The sequence below is a fragment of the Vicia villosa genome, unplaced genomic scaffold (genome assembly GCF_029867415.1).
Source record: "Vicia villosa cultivar HV-30 ecotype Madison, WI unplaced genomic scaffold, Vvil1.0 ctg.001227F_1_1, whole genome shotgun sequence".
NCBI classification, from domain to species: domain Eukaryota; kingdom Viridiplantae; phylum Streptophyta; class Magnoliopsida; order Fabales; family Fabaceae; genus Vicia; species Vicia villosa.
The window spans coordinates 96,473-110,913 of record NW_026705541.1 but is presented as its reverse complement, the minus strand read 5'-3'; positions in this window follow the sequence as shown (position 1 = coordinate 110,913).

Below are 14,441 nucleotides of genomic sequence, written 5' to 3'. Positions count from 1 at the left end.
GGATATTCTGAACGCTCAAAAGGCTACAGAGTATACAATACTGAAACATTGATTGTAGAAGAATCAATCAATATCAGGTTTGATGATAAGCTTGGTTCTGAAAAACCAAAGCAGTTTGATAATTTTGCAGATTGGGATATTGATATATCAGAAGTTGTTGAGCCAAGAAGCAACGCATCAGAAGCAGAGCTTCTCAGAAGCAAAGAATCGGAAGATCAAGTATCAGCTTCTCTGGAGAATCTAAGCATTTCTGAAGAACCATCTGTCAGAAGATCATCCAGACTCATCTCTGGTCATTCAGAAGATGTCATTCTTGGAAAGAAGGATGATCCAATCAGAACAAGAGCATTCCTTAAGAACAATGCAGACTGTCAATTAGGTCTTGTATCTTTGATCGAGCCAACTTCTGTTGATCATGCTCTAGAAGATCCAGACTGGATAATTGCTATGCAAGAAGAACTGAATCAGTTTACAAGGAATGATGTTTGGGATCTTGTTCCTAGACCAGATGGATTCAATATAATCGGTACAAAATGGGTCTTCAGAAACAAGCTCAGTGAGAAAGGTGAAGTGGTAAGGAACAAAGCCAGACTGGTGGCTCAGGGTTATAGTCAGCAAGAAGGGATTGACTATACAGAAACCTTTGCACCAGTGGCCAGGTTAGAATCTATTCGTCTATTAATTTCATTTGCCACTCAACATAACATCACTCTCTATCAGATGGATGTTAAGAGTGCCTTCTTAAATGGTTATATAGATGAAGAAGTTTATGTCCATCAACCTCCTGGTTTTGAAGACTCTATGTCTCCTAATCATGTTTTTAAACTAAAGAAATCATTGTATGGATTGAAACAGGCTCCCAGAGCTTGGTATGAACGCTTAAGTTCTTTCCTTCTGGATAATGGTTTCACTAGAGGAAAAATGGACACTACTCTCTTTTGTAAAACCTTTAAAAGGGATATTTTAATTTGTCAAATATATGTAGATGATATTATTTTTGGAACATCTAATGCTACACTTGGGAAGGAGTTTGCTGAGTCTATGCAGGCTGAGTTTGAAATGAGCATGATGGGAGAACTCAAGTATTTCCTTGGAATACAAATAAATCAAACATCAGAAGGAACGTATGTTCACCAAACCAAGTATGTGAAGGAACTTCTGAAGAAGTTTAATCTTCTAGACTGCAAAGAAGCTAAAACTCCTATACATCCAACATGCATCCTAGGTAAGGATGAGGTAAGTAAGAAGGTAGATCAGAAGTTATACAGAGGTATGATTGGATCTCTTCTATATCTGACTGCTTCTAGACCTGACATTCTGTTCAGTGTTTGTTTGTGTGCTAGATTCCAATCAGATCCTAGAGAATCTCATTTAACTGCTGTTAAGAGAATTCTAAGGTATCTGAAAGGTACTACTAATGTTGGCTTAGTTTACAGAAAATCTAAAGAATACAACTTAGTAGGATTCTGCGATGCTGACTATGCTGGAGACAGAATTGAAAGAAAGAGTACTTCAGGAAGTTGCCAATTTCTTGGAAGTCATTTGATCTCCTGGTATAGCAAGAAGCAAGCAACTATTGCTCTATCAACAACAGAAGCAGAATATGTCGCTGCTGCTGGTTGCAGTACACAGATGCTCTGGATGAAGAGTCAGTTAGAAGATTATCAGATATTTGAGAGTAACATTCCTATATTCTGTGATAATACTTCTGCTATATGTTTATCTAAGAATCCTATTCTTCATTCAAAAGCTAAACATATTGAGATTAAACATCATTTCATAAGGGACTATGTTCAGAAGGGCGTTATATCTTTAAACTTTGTTGATACAGACCATCAATGGGCTGATATTTTTACAAAACCCCTGGCTGAAGATAGGTTTAAGTTCATTCTGAAGAACATCGGTATGGATTTATGCCCAGAATGAGAAGATGAGAAGTTCTTATGTATAAGTATCTTCTGAAATAAAAATGGACTATTTTTTTTAATCAGAAGTTCTGATTGAAATCTTTTAGAAATTATGATTCGGTTATTACTAACGTTTCATTGTCTAAGTTGATTCAGAACCTCTTTTAAAGCAAAACAGCTGTAACGTTTTATCTCGGGATGGTAAACCTGTCGTTACTATTCATGGATAAGCGCGCGTGCAGTTGAAGGGACGCCGACCATAGGTAACTGTGCTAGTCACCTCATTTGTCTTTATTATCTCTCCTCACGTCACGTAACATTAAATGCTTTTCATCATTTACTCTCTTTCAGTTTTTCTTTATATTCTTCAAACACTTCTCCTTCCCTCTCATATTTTCTCTATTCACTCTATCTTTTTGCATTCATATCAAACCCTAGCTGTTCATTATCTGCAAATCCATCATGAACTCTTCATCAAGCCCAGGAAACCATGGAAAAGATCAAAACAAAAAGAGGAAAGCTGTTGAAACATCTCCCTCCAAACCCAAAAAGATAAAGATCACCTATGACCCTCTCAAGGTGTATCCATTCGAAGCAATGTTATCTGGAAACTATTCTAGACGTGTGTTTCAACCCCCTGGTGAAAGCCCTCCATCATCTCCATCTTCTTCCTCATCTTGTTTCCTTCTAGACTCAACTTCCTCTTCATCTAACCTTTCCTCTCCCTCAACCCATTCCGAAGAAATCTCTTCATCTTCACCCGCTGAGAATGTTGTCTCTGATAAAGATTGTGGAAGATCTGCATCAGAACCAAGTCTCCCTGACCCCTCGCCTGGAAGCCCAAGAAGCAGTCAATGAGGCGTTTCACTCCTTCATGGCATGCTGGCACAGACTTTGTCTTAGCTAGGGTCTTAGGATTTGGTCTTAGTAGTTTTTTCTTTCCTTGTTGCATCTGCTTGTTAAACATCTTCTCATGTAATATCTTTTGATTATCAATAAAAAGTTTCCTTGATTTACATTCCAGTAATTTTATTTGTCGTTTTATTCATCAGAATCTTTTGAAATATTCTTTTTGATGTTATGACAAAAAGGGGGAGAAGATAAATGATAAATGATTTGATTAATCTATCAGTTGCTGGGTAAAGCTCCCACACATTTACTAACAAGAACTGCAAGTTCTATATGGTTTAAGTGTTTTGCAGGTATAAAGAAGTGAAGAGAATCTTCAAAGCAAACACAAGAAGCAAAACCATGGAAACTGAAGCAAGCTGAGTGCTGTCAAACTTCAGAGATCAGAAGCACTGATAATAGAATTTGATCCATATTTGTCTATTTGATCTGACAAAATTCTATTTGCTCTGATACATTATTTTAGCCTATATGGCTCTGATACATATCATGTGTTCTAATATACATTTTATGTTCTGACTCGTTCATGCTGACTTTTGTCGTTTAGTTTTTGTTCTGTAACATTTCAGGATGTAGAGATGCTCAGATGATGCTCTGGTACATTCAACAATGTTCTGATACAAATCTAGCATGAAGTGATGTTGGTAGAAATTCAAAGCTCTGAAGCTATCCGAGGGAAGCAGAAATCAGAAGCTGTGAAGGTTCTAAAGATCCAGAAAACTCAAGTTCTGAAGCTGTCCTAAATGGAAGCAGAAATCAGAAGCTGTGAATGTTCAGAAGATCAAAGAAATTCAAGTTCTGAAGCTGTCCTAGATGGAAGCAGGAATCAGAAGCTGTGAGTGTTCTAGGGATCTAAAGAAATTCTAGTTCTGAAGCTGTCCAATGGAAGCAGAAGTCAGAAGCTATGAATTCTCTAAAGACAGAAGCTTATGTGATCGTCTCTACCGAAATAATCAGGGAAGTCTTTTATTAAAGTTCTTCGAGTATTTATTTCAGGGGGAGATTATTTATCTCAGGGGGAGATTGTTAATCTCAGGGGGAGACATATTCATATGCTTATGCTATAGCTGTATAATTTGTCTTTTGCCGTCTGTTCTTTCTGATCGCAAATTCATATCATTTATATATGTTTTTGTCATCATCAAAAAGGGGGAGATTGTTAGAACAAGATTTGTTCTGATCAATTATCTTAGTTTTGATGATAACAATAATATGAATTTTGCTTAAGATAATATGGTACTCTAATCCAATGCAATTTCCTTTTCAGGAAATATATAAAGAGTACGCATAATTCAGCGCTCAGAAGCTTTGTCTCAAAGGGTTCAGCATGCAACATCAGAACATGGTCTGGCAAGACATCAGAAGATGGTCGAAGCAGAATCAGAACATGGGTCTATGGAAGCATCAGAAGAACAAGAGAACAGAAGCACTGAAGTTCTGATGGTATCACGCTCAGAAGCACTTCAAGGTCAGAAGATCAGAAGATGCTATGCACCAAGCTGTTTGACTCTGATGATATTCAAACGTTGTATTCACAAACATCAGATCAGAAGGAAGTACAAGTGGCAAGCTACGCTGACTGACAAAAGGAACGTTAAAAGCTATTAAAGGCTACGTCAGTAGACACAGCGTGAACAAGGCTCGAGGTAGTTGACAAAAGCGTATAACATTAAATGCGATGTTGTACGGAACACGCAAAGCATTAAATGCACTCAACGGTCATCTTCTCCAACGCCTATAAATATGAAGTTCTGATGAGAAGCAAGCATAACGATCCTGAACAAAACAACGTCTATTAACTTGCTGAAACTCTGTTCAAATTCAAAGCTCAGAATCTTCATCTTCATCAAAGCTCACTACATTGCTGTTGTAATATATTAGTGAGATTAAGCTTAAACGTTAAGAGAAATATCACAGTTTGTGATTATCGCTTTTAAGAAGCAATTGTAATACTCTTAGAATTGATTACATTAAGTTGTAAGGAACTAGAGTGATCGTGTGGATCAGAATACTCTAGGAAGTCTTAGAGGTTATCTAAGCAGGTTGTAACTAGAGTGATCGTGTGGATCAGTATACTCTAGAAAAGTCTTAGAGGGTATCTAAGCAGTTGTTCCTGGAGTGATCAGTGTGTGATCAGAAGACTCTGGAAGACTTAGTTGCTGACTAAGTGGAGAACCATTGTAATCCGTGCGATTAGTGGATTAAATCCTCAGTTGAGGTAAATCATCTCTGCGGGGGTGGACTGGAGTAGTTTAGTTAACAACGAACCAGGATAAAAATAACTGTGCAATTTATTTTTATCTGTCAAGTTTTTAAAGCTACACTTATTCAAACCCCCCCCTTTCTAAGTGTTTTTCTATCCTTCACCTTCTTCCCGTCATGTGTCGCGAGCACCCAGAGTCCAGGTACCATGACATTTTGTGCTTTGTCTTCTTTGCTGTCAAGGATATCTGCAACAGAAATTATCTTCTCCTTAGGTACCCACAATTTCTTGGGTCCTTTCTTGTTAGTTTTCCTCAAGTTCTGATTGAACTTGGGTTTAGCATAATAATTAACAGGAGGGACAACATGATATTCTTTAGGTTTGGCAGCATGATATCTTTTAGGTTGTGTCACATGCTTCTTGGTGTGTGTAGTATGAAAGCTTTGTGCATGTGAAGTGAGCCTGATATCATGTGAGTGGCCATATTTGAACTGATCATACAATGGCTTGTATGTGATTTTCAAATCATCTACAGGTTCAAATTTACGTGGGATATCACCCTCATAGCCAACGCCAATCCTTTTGTTTCCAGAAACTCCATATATTATAGAATCAAGGTGACTTCTACCAATACTTCTAGATAGAAACTTTCTGAAGCTCGAGTCATATTCTTTCAGAATATGATTGAGGCTAGGACTGGATTTTTCTGATTCAGAAGGAGATCCAGAGTCTTTGGATAATTTTAAAACTTTTTCCTTCAGTTCAGAATTTTCCACTTCCAGCTTCTTAGTTTCAGATTCAAATAGCTTTTTCAGCTTTTGTATTTGATACTAAGATGAGCCTTGAGTTCCAGAAGTTCAGTTAAACTGGAAACTAACTCTTCTCTAGATAGTTCAGAAAATACCTCTTCAGAATCTGATTCTGATGTAGATTCTGATCCATCATCCACTGTGGCCATCAGTGCAAGGTTTGCTTGCTCGCCTTCAGAGTCTGATTCTGATTCTGATTCAGAATCATCCCATGTTGCCATAAGACCCTTCTTCTTATGAAACTTCTTCTTGGGATTCTCCTTCTGAAGTTTTGGACATTCATTCTTGAAGTATCCAGGCTCATTGCACTCATAGCAGATGACCTTCTTCTTGTCAGATCTTCTGCCTCCAGAAGATTCTCCTCTTTCAGGCTTCTTTGAACTTCTGAGGTTCTTGAACTTCCTTTGCTTGCTCTTCCAGAGTTGGTTTACCCTTCTGGAGATCATGGACAGTTCATCTTCTTCTTCTGATTCTGATTCTTCAGAATCTTCTTCTTCAGCCTGAAAAGCATTAGTGCATTTTTTAAAATTAGATTTTAATGCAATAGACTTACCTTTCTTCTGAGGTTCATTTGCATCCAGCTCTATCTCATGGCTTCTCAAGGCACTGATTAGCTCTTCCAAAGAGACTTCATTCAGATTCTTTGCAATCTTGAATGCAGTCACCATTGGACCGCATCTTCTGGGGAAGCTTCTGATGATCTTCTTTACATGATCAGCCTTGGTGTAGCCTTTGGCCAGAACTCTTAATCCAGCAGTTAGCGTTTGAAATCTTGAGAACATCTTCTCAATATTTTCATCATCCTCCATCTTGAAGGCTTCATATTTCTGGATTAGGGCAAAAGCTTTGGTCTCCTTGACTTGAGCATTTCCTTCATGGGTCATCTTCAATGACTCATATATATCATAGGCGGTTTCCCTGTTAGATATCTTCTCATACTCAGCATGAGAGATAGCATTTAGCAAAACAGTCCTACATTAATGATGATTTTTGAATTGCTTCTTTTGATCATCATTCATTTCTTGTCTCGTAAGCCTTACGCCAGTAGCTTTCACTGGATGTTTGTAACCATCCATCAGAAGATCCCATAAGTCACCATCTAGGCCAAGGAAGTAACTTTCAAGTTTATCTTTCCAGTATTCAAAGTTTTCACCATCAAATACTGGTGGTCTAGTATAACCATTGTTACCATTTCCATTGTGTTGCTCAGCAGAGCCAGATGTAGATGTGGGGTTAGGAGTAGGATCTTCACCAGCCATCTTGTACTGAAGCGTTTTTCTCTTCCTGAATCTTTTCTAAACACGGTTAAGTGCTTGCACCTTAGAATCGGCGGTCTGATGCCAATTGAAGGATAGAAAAACACTTAGAAAGGGGGGGGGGGGGGTTGAATAAGTGTAGCTTTAAAAATTGTAAGATAAAAACTATTTGCACAATGATTTTTATCCTGGTTCGTTGTTAACTAAACTACTCCAGTCCACCCCCTTGGAGTGATTTACCTCACCTGAGGATTTAATCCACTAATCACACAAGATTACAATGGTTTTCCACTTAGACAACTTCTAAGTCTTCTAGAGTATTCTGATCACAACCTGATCACTCTAGGAACAAACTGCTTAGATACCCTCTAAGACTTTCTAGAGTATACTGATCAACAACCTGATCACTCTAGTTCTTACAACTTAATGTAAACAAATTCTTTTAAGAGTTACAATGCTTCTTAGAAAGCTATTATCACAACTGTGATTTTCTCTTAAGTTTAAGCTTAATCTCACTAAGATATTACAATAGTAATGTAGTGAGGTTGAAGATGAAGTTTGAGAGCTTTTTGAATTTGACAACGTTTTTTTATATTTGCGCAAGTGTTGTATTCAGCTTCTCATCAGAACTTCAATATATAGGCGTTTGAGAAGATGACCGTTGGGAGCATTTAATGCTTTGCGTAAACCTTACAACATTGCATGTAATATTTCACTCTTTTGTCAACTACCTCGAGCCTTGCTTTCGCTGTGTCTACTGACGTTGTCTTTAATAGCTTCTAATGTTCCTTTTGTCAGTCAGCGTAGCCTGCCATCTTGTACTTGCTTCTGATCTGATGTTTGTGTAAACAACGTTTGAATATCATCAGAGTCAAACAGCTTGGTGCAGAGCATCTTCTTGTCTTCTGATCTTGAAGTGCTTCTAAGCGTGATACCATGAGAACTTCAGTGCTTCTGCTTCTGATCTCAAGTTCTTCTGATGCTTCCATAGACCCATGTTCTGATTCTGCCTGACCATCTTCTGATGTCTTGCCAGATCATGTTCTGATGTTGCATGCTGAACCTACTGAGTCAGTTCTTCTTGCACTGATTTTGTGCATACTCTTTAGGTAATTCCTGAAATGGAAATTGCGTAGTATTAGAGTACCACATTATCTCATACAAAATTCATATGCATTGTTATCATCAAAACTAAGAATATTGATCAGAACAAATCTTGTTCTAAGAATAGTAACATTATTAATTAGTCCTCTTCTGGTGCAATTGCAATTGTGTGTTAAGGAATTCTCCCATTTCTCTGTTTCAAGTGTTTCTTAGAATCTGATGCTTAGGTTTTTGATGTACCTAATTCCCTAAACTCTCTAACTATAACATTTGTGGCCTTGGCATCTCTTATGCCTTGACCTAATATTTAAACTATTTACTTTTTGCTTCTCCATAAAAAAACAAAATCTGAATGAAAATTATACCTTGTACCCCTACCATTATCCTCTACTCCTACATTTTTTAAAATATTTCAATTTTATCCTTTTAATTTATAAAATATTTTATTATTTAATATTTACCATTTCACACCCCTACCAAAGTGCATCGGATAACTTGCAGTCAAGTTATCCGGTTTGTAATTTTTCTTCACCGGATAACTTGCTGTCAAGTTATCCGGTTTGTAAATTTTTCACCGGATAACTTGCAGTCAAGTTTTCCGGTTTGTAATTTTTCTTCACCGGATAACTTGCAGTCAAGTTATCCGGTTTGTAATTTTTCTTCATTGGATAACTTGCAGTCAAGTTATTCGATTTGTAATTTTTCTTCACCTGATAACTTGCAGTCAAGTTATCCGGTTTGTAATATTATAGATAATGATTTTATTTACTTTTGGCCACGATTTTTCCTTGTTGCCTAAACTTTTTTATTTTTTATATTATTTACTTTTGGCCACGGTTGTTTCTTGTTGCCTTAACTATTTTTTTAATTTTCGGGTTAGTTAAAAAGTATGCATCATCATCATTTTTAAATGGTTTTAGATTTTTTTTCTTACATCACTTTTATGTTTCCATCATATTTTGACTTCATCAAGATTAAATGTAGTGTCTGCAACGCCCCAAACTACTTTCAGGATTACCGACTAACCCCACAAATCAACACGAGACTTTTCATCATATGTTTTTCTCACTCACACGTTGTGGGGTCAGTCAGTAATCTTGAAAGTAGTTTGAAGCGTTACAACACTACATTTAATCTTGGGCCCAACGCCTTTACTATGCAGGCACCATAATTTCAGTTTGCACCCCTTGTTTCCATTTTGTTTAATTAGTAAATTTAGGTTTTAATTAGATTTTTTCTAATTTTCTTTTAGTAAATAAAAATACTAATTTTCTACCATCATTTTTAGACTTTGACTTGATTTTTGACACATAATAAAATAATCACTAAAAATATTAGTTTTAGGCTATTTGTTTTAGTCCTTTACTTAATTTGTAATTCAATTTCTCTCATAAAAATCAATAGAAATAAACAGTCTTTTAATTCATTTCATGTTATATTTTGACTTGTCTTGTTTCATGTTTTTGTACCAATTGTGCATTATATTATGAATCATTTTGTACTATATTTTCAAGTCTTTTTTAGTCAATTTTTGTATTACTACTGTATCATTGATGTTTGATCTATAATTTTGATCTCTCACTTATAATCTCATTCCTTTAGAATTTTAGGACCTATAATCTCCATAACCTTTAGGTTAGTCTTTTCCCTTAAAATCCAATAACTTTAGGTAGTTTCTTAATTTGACAATTTAGGACTTAGAATCTCTTTTAATTCATATTAGATTAGGTTCCTTTCCTTTTTCTTTTCAACAATAAAACATTTTAATCCATGAAGAGGCGAATCATACTTTACTAATAGCGGGAGAGAAATGAGTGGGGTTCATTCCCTAATCTGTTTCTCAATCACTTAGTGGGAGAGAAATGAGTGGGATTCATTCTCTAATCTGTTTCTCTATCACTATATAATGGGAGAGAAATGGGTGAGATTCATTCCCTAATCTGTTTCTCTACCATTATACACTTTGTTACGACCGACTTTTTAATTCTAAGTTTCTAACTTAAAATACAGAGTTGCCACCTACGTTTTATTTTATCCTAAGGATAAGGGTAAACATGGGAAAAAACCTAAACAAAGATGATTCTAGATAAGTCGAGAAATTAGGGTCAAGGAAAGGTATTAGGCACCCTCGACCCTTCCTTAAGGTTTTCATGTCTAAGGTTTATAAGGGTATTAAGGTAAGGTTTACAGTCAATGGTTTATAATATAGAAATAAGATACAGTTATAGCAAATATATAAACCTAATTTAGTTTTGGGGAAAGGGGACTCGCCTTGTTGCCAAGTAGGGGTGATCGTATCCGAACCAATCCAAAAGCAAAACCGCAAATCAAACCAATCCAAACCGAAAACGCAAAAAACCGCGTTTGGTTTGGATGATTTTTGGACTAAACTGCACGGTTCGATTTCGGTTGCGGTTTTTATTTCACAAAACTGAACCAAACCGAACTGAACCACATATTTAACTTATGTCTTGAATTTTAATAATTATTTATTATCTTTCCAAATCCAATTGCACACAACCACACCTCACATTTTAAATTTTAATAATTAATTTATTAACTTAAGTCTTGGCATAATCCACTTAGTTTTTGTATTTTATTGAGCTACATATATATGTAATTCTCTACTGTCTAATATATGTATTTAATTTATAATGTATTTTATGTAATTCTCTACTGTCTAATATATGTATTTCATTTATAATGTATTTTTAGTTCTCTACTGTTCTTGTAATATAATCTCTTTTGTATGGTATAATATCATATATTATATTGACATTGAATTGCTTTCCTTTTTCCTTTTATTTTAGTATATTTTTATTTTATAGTGTAAACCGCAGTCCACCGAACCGATTCTAACCGCATTGATTTGGTTTGGTTTGGTTTGGATGACTTTTTAAAAATTAACCGAACCAAACCGAACCGCATGCATTTTTATCTCGCGGTTAGGATGACTTTTTAAAAATTAACCGAACCAAACCGAACCGCATGCATTTTTATCTCGCGGTTAGGATGACTTTTATGCTTAAAACCGAATCAAACCGCACCGCGAACACCCCTATTGCCAAGTGCCTACGTACCTCTTTATGGAGGATCAGAGTCTACGTAGTTCGGTTATTTGTTGGTATTTTTTATGGGATTGTACACCATTATTTGTATGTAGAGTGTGTTTTAGACGTAGTTTCGTAGTTAACGTAGTTCGTAATTATAGGTAAAAACAATATCGTGTACAACCCTTATTTATTTTTTTTGCATTTTTTAGTAATTAATAATTTAAATGTAAGATAAGTATTTAAAAAGTTTATTTAGAATAGTTATATTTTATAAGACATGTATAATATATTTCAATTCCTTAAAAGAGTCAAATTAAAAGAATTAAAATTAGTGAAAAGAATTTTGTGTACTAAAATATCTCAAGGAATAGTTTAATTTGTACAAAATTATGATTTGAAGTTATATTTGTTAACAATAGTAAACATATAGAAACATAGAAAAGGAAAAAGACCCTTTGGCTTAGGGTTTCAATAGAATGAATAAAAAACCAGAGAATAAGGGTTACACCAAAGTATAAATATTATATGCTAGTAAAGTACCAAACTACCCTGACACAAATATATAATAAACTAATAATAATAATAACTAACATCTCCCCTCAAACTCAAGATGCATTAGTAGGAAGCATCGAGAGTTTGCCAATCAAAAACCGAAAACGTTTAATGGAATGCGTCTTCGTAAACAAATCAGCAACCTGTAAAGCAGAGGAGACAAACGGTAGAGTAATTGTCCCATGCTGAAGATGATGACGAGTGAAGTGACAATCAATCTCAATGTGTTTGGTGCGTTCATGAAAGACCGAGTTGCGGGCAATTTGAATGGCACTCTTGTTATCACAATACATGGGAGTTGGTTCAGAAAGAATGACACCCATATCAAAAAGTAACCAACGCAACCAAACTATTTCAGTAGTGGTGGATGCCATAGCACGATACTCAGCTTCTGTAGAAGAACGAGAGACAATATCTTGTTTCTTACTCTTCCAAGAAATAAGAGAGTCTCCAAGAAAGATACAAAACCCCGTGGTAGACTTACGACCTGTGGGGTCGCCAGCCCAATCAGCATCAGAATAAGCACGTAGTTCCAATGAGGAAGATGAGGGAAAAAGAAGGCTCTGAAACTGGGTTCCCCGAAGATAACGGCATATGCGAAGAACGGCTGCCCAATGCACTGTAGTAGGAGATACAACAAATTGACTAACAATATGAACAGCATACGCAATATCTGGTCTAGTAATTGTAAGGTACACCAGGCTGCCAACCAAAGTACGATATAAGGTGGGATCTGGTAGAGGAACACCATCAGATGGAGCATACTTCACATTCAACTCAAGAGGACTATCCACTACTCTAGTATCAGAAAGGCGAGTCTGTTCAAGAATGTTGGCAATATACTTAGATTGAGAGAGAAGATAGCCTCTAGGAGAGTAAGCAACTTCAATACCCAAGAAATACCGAAGAGTGCCTAAGTCCTTCATCTCAAATTTTTTGGCTAACTGTAATTTCAAATCATTAATTCCTTCAATATCATCACCTGTAATAATCATATCATCAACATATAATGAGAGTAGAATTCGACCATGATAAGTGGTCTTGACAAACAAAGCGGAATCATGATCACTAGAGCGAAAGCCAATAGATGTAATCACAGTGGTAAACTTCTCAAACCACGCTCGTGGAGCTTGTTTCAGACCATATAATGCCTTCTTCAACCTACACACTTCCCCTTGATTATGAGAAACACCTTGTGGGGGTACCATATAAACTTCCTCTTGAAGATCACCATTAAGAAATGCATTTTTAACATCCATTTGAGAAATACGCCACTGACGAACAAATGCAACTGCAATAAGAGTGCGAATAGTAGTCATCTTAGCAACAGGAGCAAAAGTTTCTTCATAATCCATACCATATTGTTGAGAGAATCCCTTAGCTACAAGACGTTCTTTGTAGCGCTCAACTGATCCATCTGACTTAGTTTTGATCTTGTATATCCAACGAGACCCAATAGCACGTTTTCCAAGAGGAAGAGGTACTAATTCCCAAGTATCTGTTTTATGCAAAGCAGAAAGTTCTTCTGTCATAGCCTGCTGCCAAAGAGGGTCAAGAATAGCCTCTTTATAGGAAGAGGGCTCAGAGAAACTGTGGATAGAGGTTAGAAATGAAGCAAAAGAAGAAGAGTAAGTGGAATAGACAAAATCAGGCAATTGAGTAGACTTACGGTCACGAGAGGGATAACGAGGAGGAGAAGGATCAACATTCGTAGGAGGTTCTTGGGTAGCCGTGGGGACAAGAGGGATGACAGTATCTGGAGTAACAGTAGTATCAGTCCTGCAATTCTCAAAACTACAATCACTAGAAATATTATCATTATGATCAAAAGGATCGATATGAGTGAGTTTTGATCTGTTAGTAATATAAGAATCTGAAGAAAGAGAGTAAAAAGGAATGTGTTCAAGGAAAACAACATGACGAGAAACATACAATTTCCTTGCATCTGGATCATAACAACGGTAACCCTTTTGACCATCTCCATAACCAAGAAAAACACATATAGCAGAACGAGAAGACAACTTACTACGTTCTACTTGGGGGCGAAGAACAAAACAAGTAGAACCAAACACTTTCAAAGATGAATAATCAGGGATAGAGTTATACAATTTTTCAAAGGGAGACAAACCTGATGTGACAGATGATGGGATTCTATTAATAACATGAACAGCAGTAAGAACTGCTTCACCCCAAAATTCACTAGGAACCGAAGCAGACAACAAAAGGGAGCGAGCAGTCTCAATAATGTGACGGTGTTTCCTTTCAGCAACTCCATTTTGTTGAGGTGTATCAGTACAAGATGTTTGATGAATGGTACCATCAGAAGCAAGTAATTCAGAAAATTTATTAGAGGTATATTCACCACCTAAATCACAACGGAAGCACTTTATAACAACATTATGTTGAGTCTTAACCATAGCACGAAACATACAATAAATGTCAAAAAATTCTGAACGATTTTTCATAAGATAAACCCAACAATAACGAGTATAGTCATCAATAAACGAAACATAATATCTAGATCCACCTTTAGTAAGAAGCGGTGATGGACCCCATACATCTGAGTGAACTAAGTCAAAAGGTGCATATGAAACAGAAACACTTTTACTAAATGGTAAAGCTGAAAATTTAGCCAGTTTACAACCACA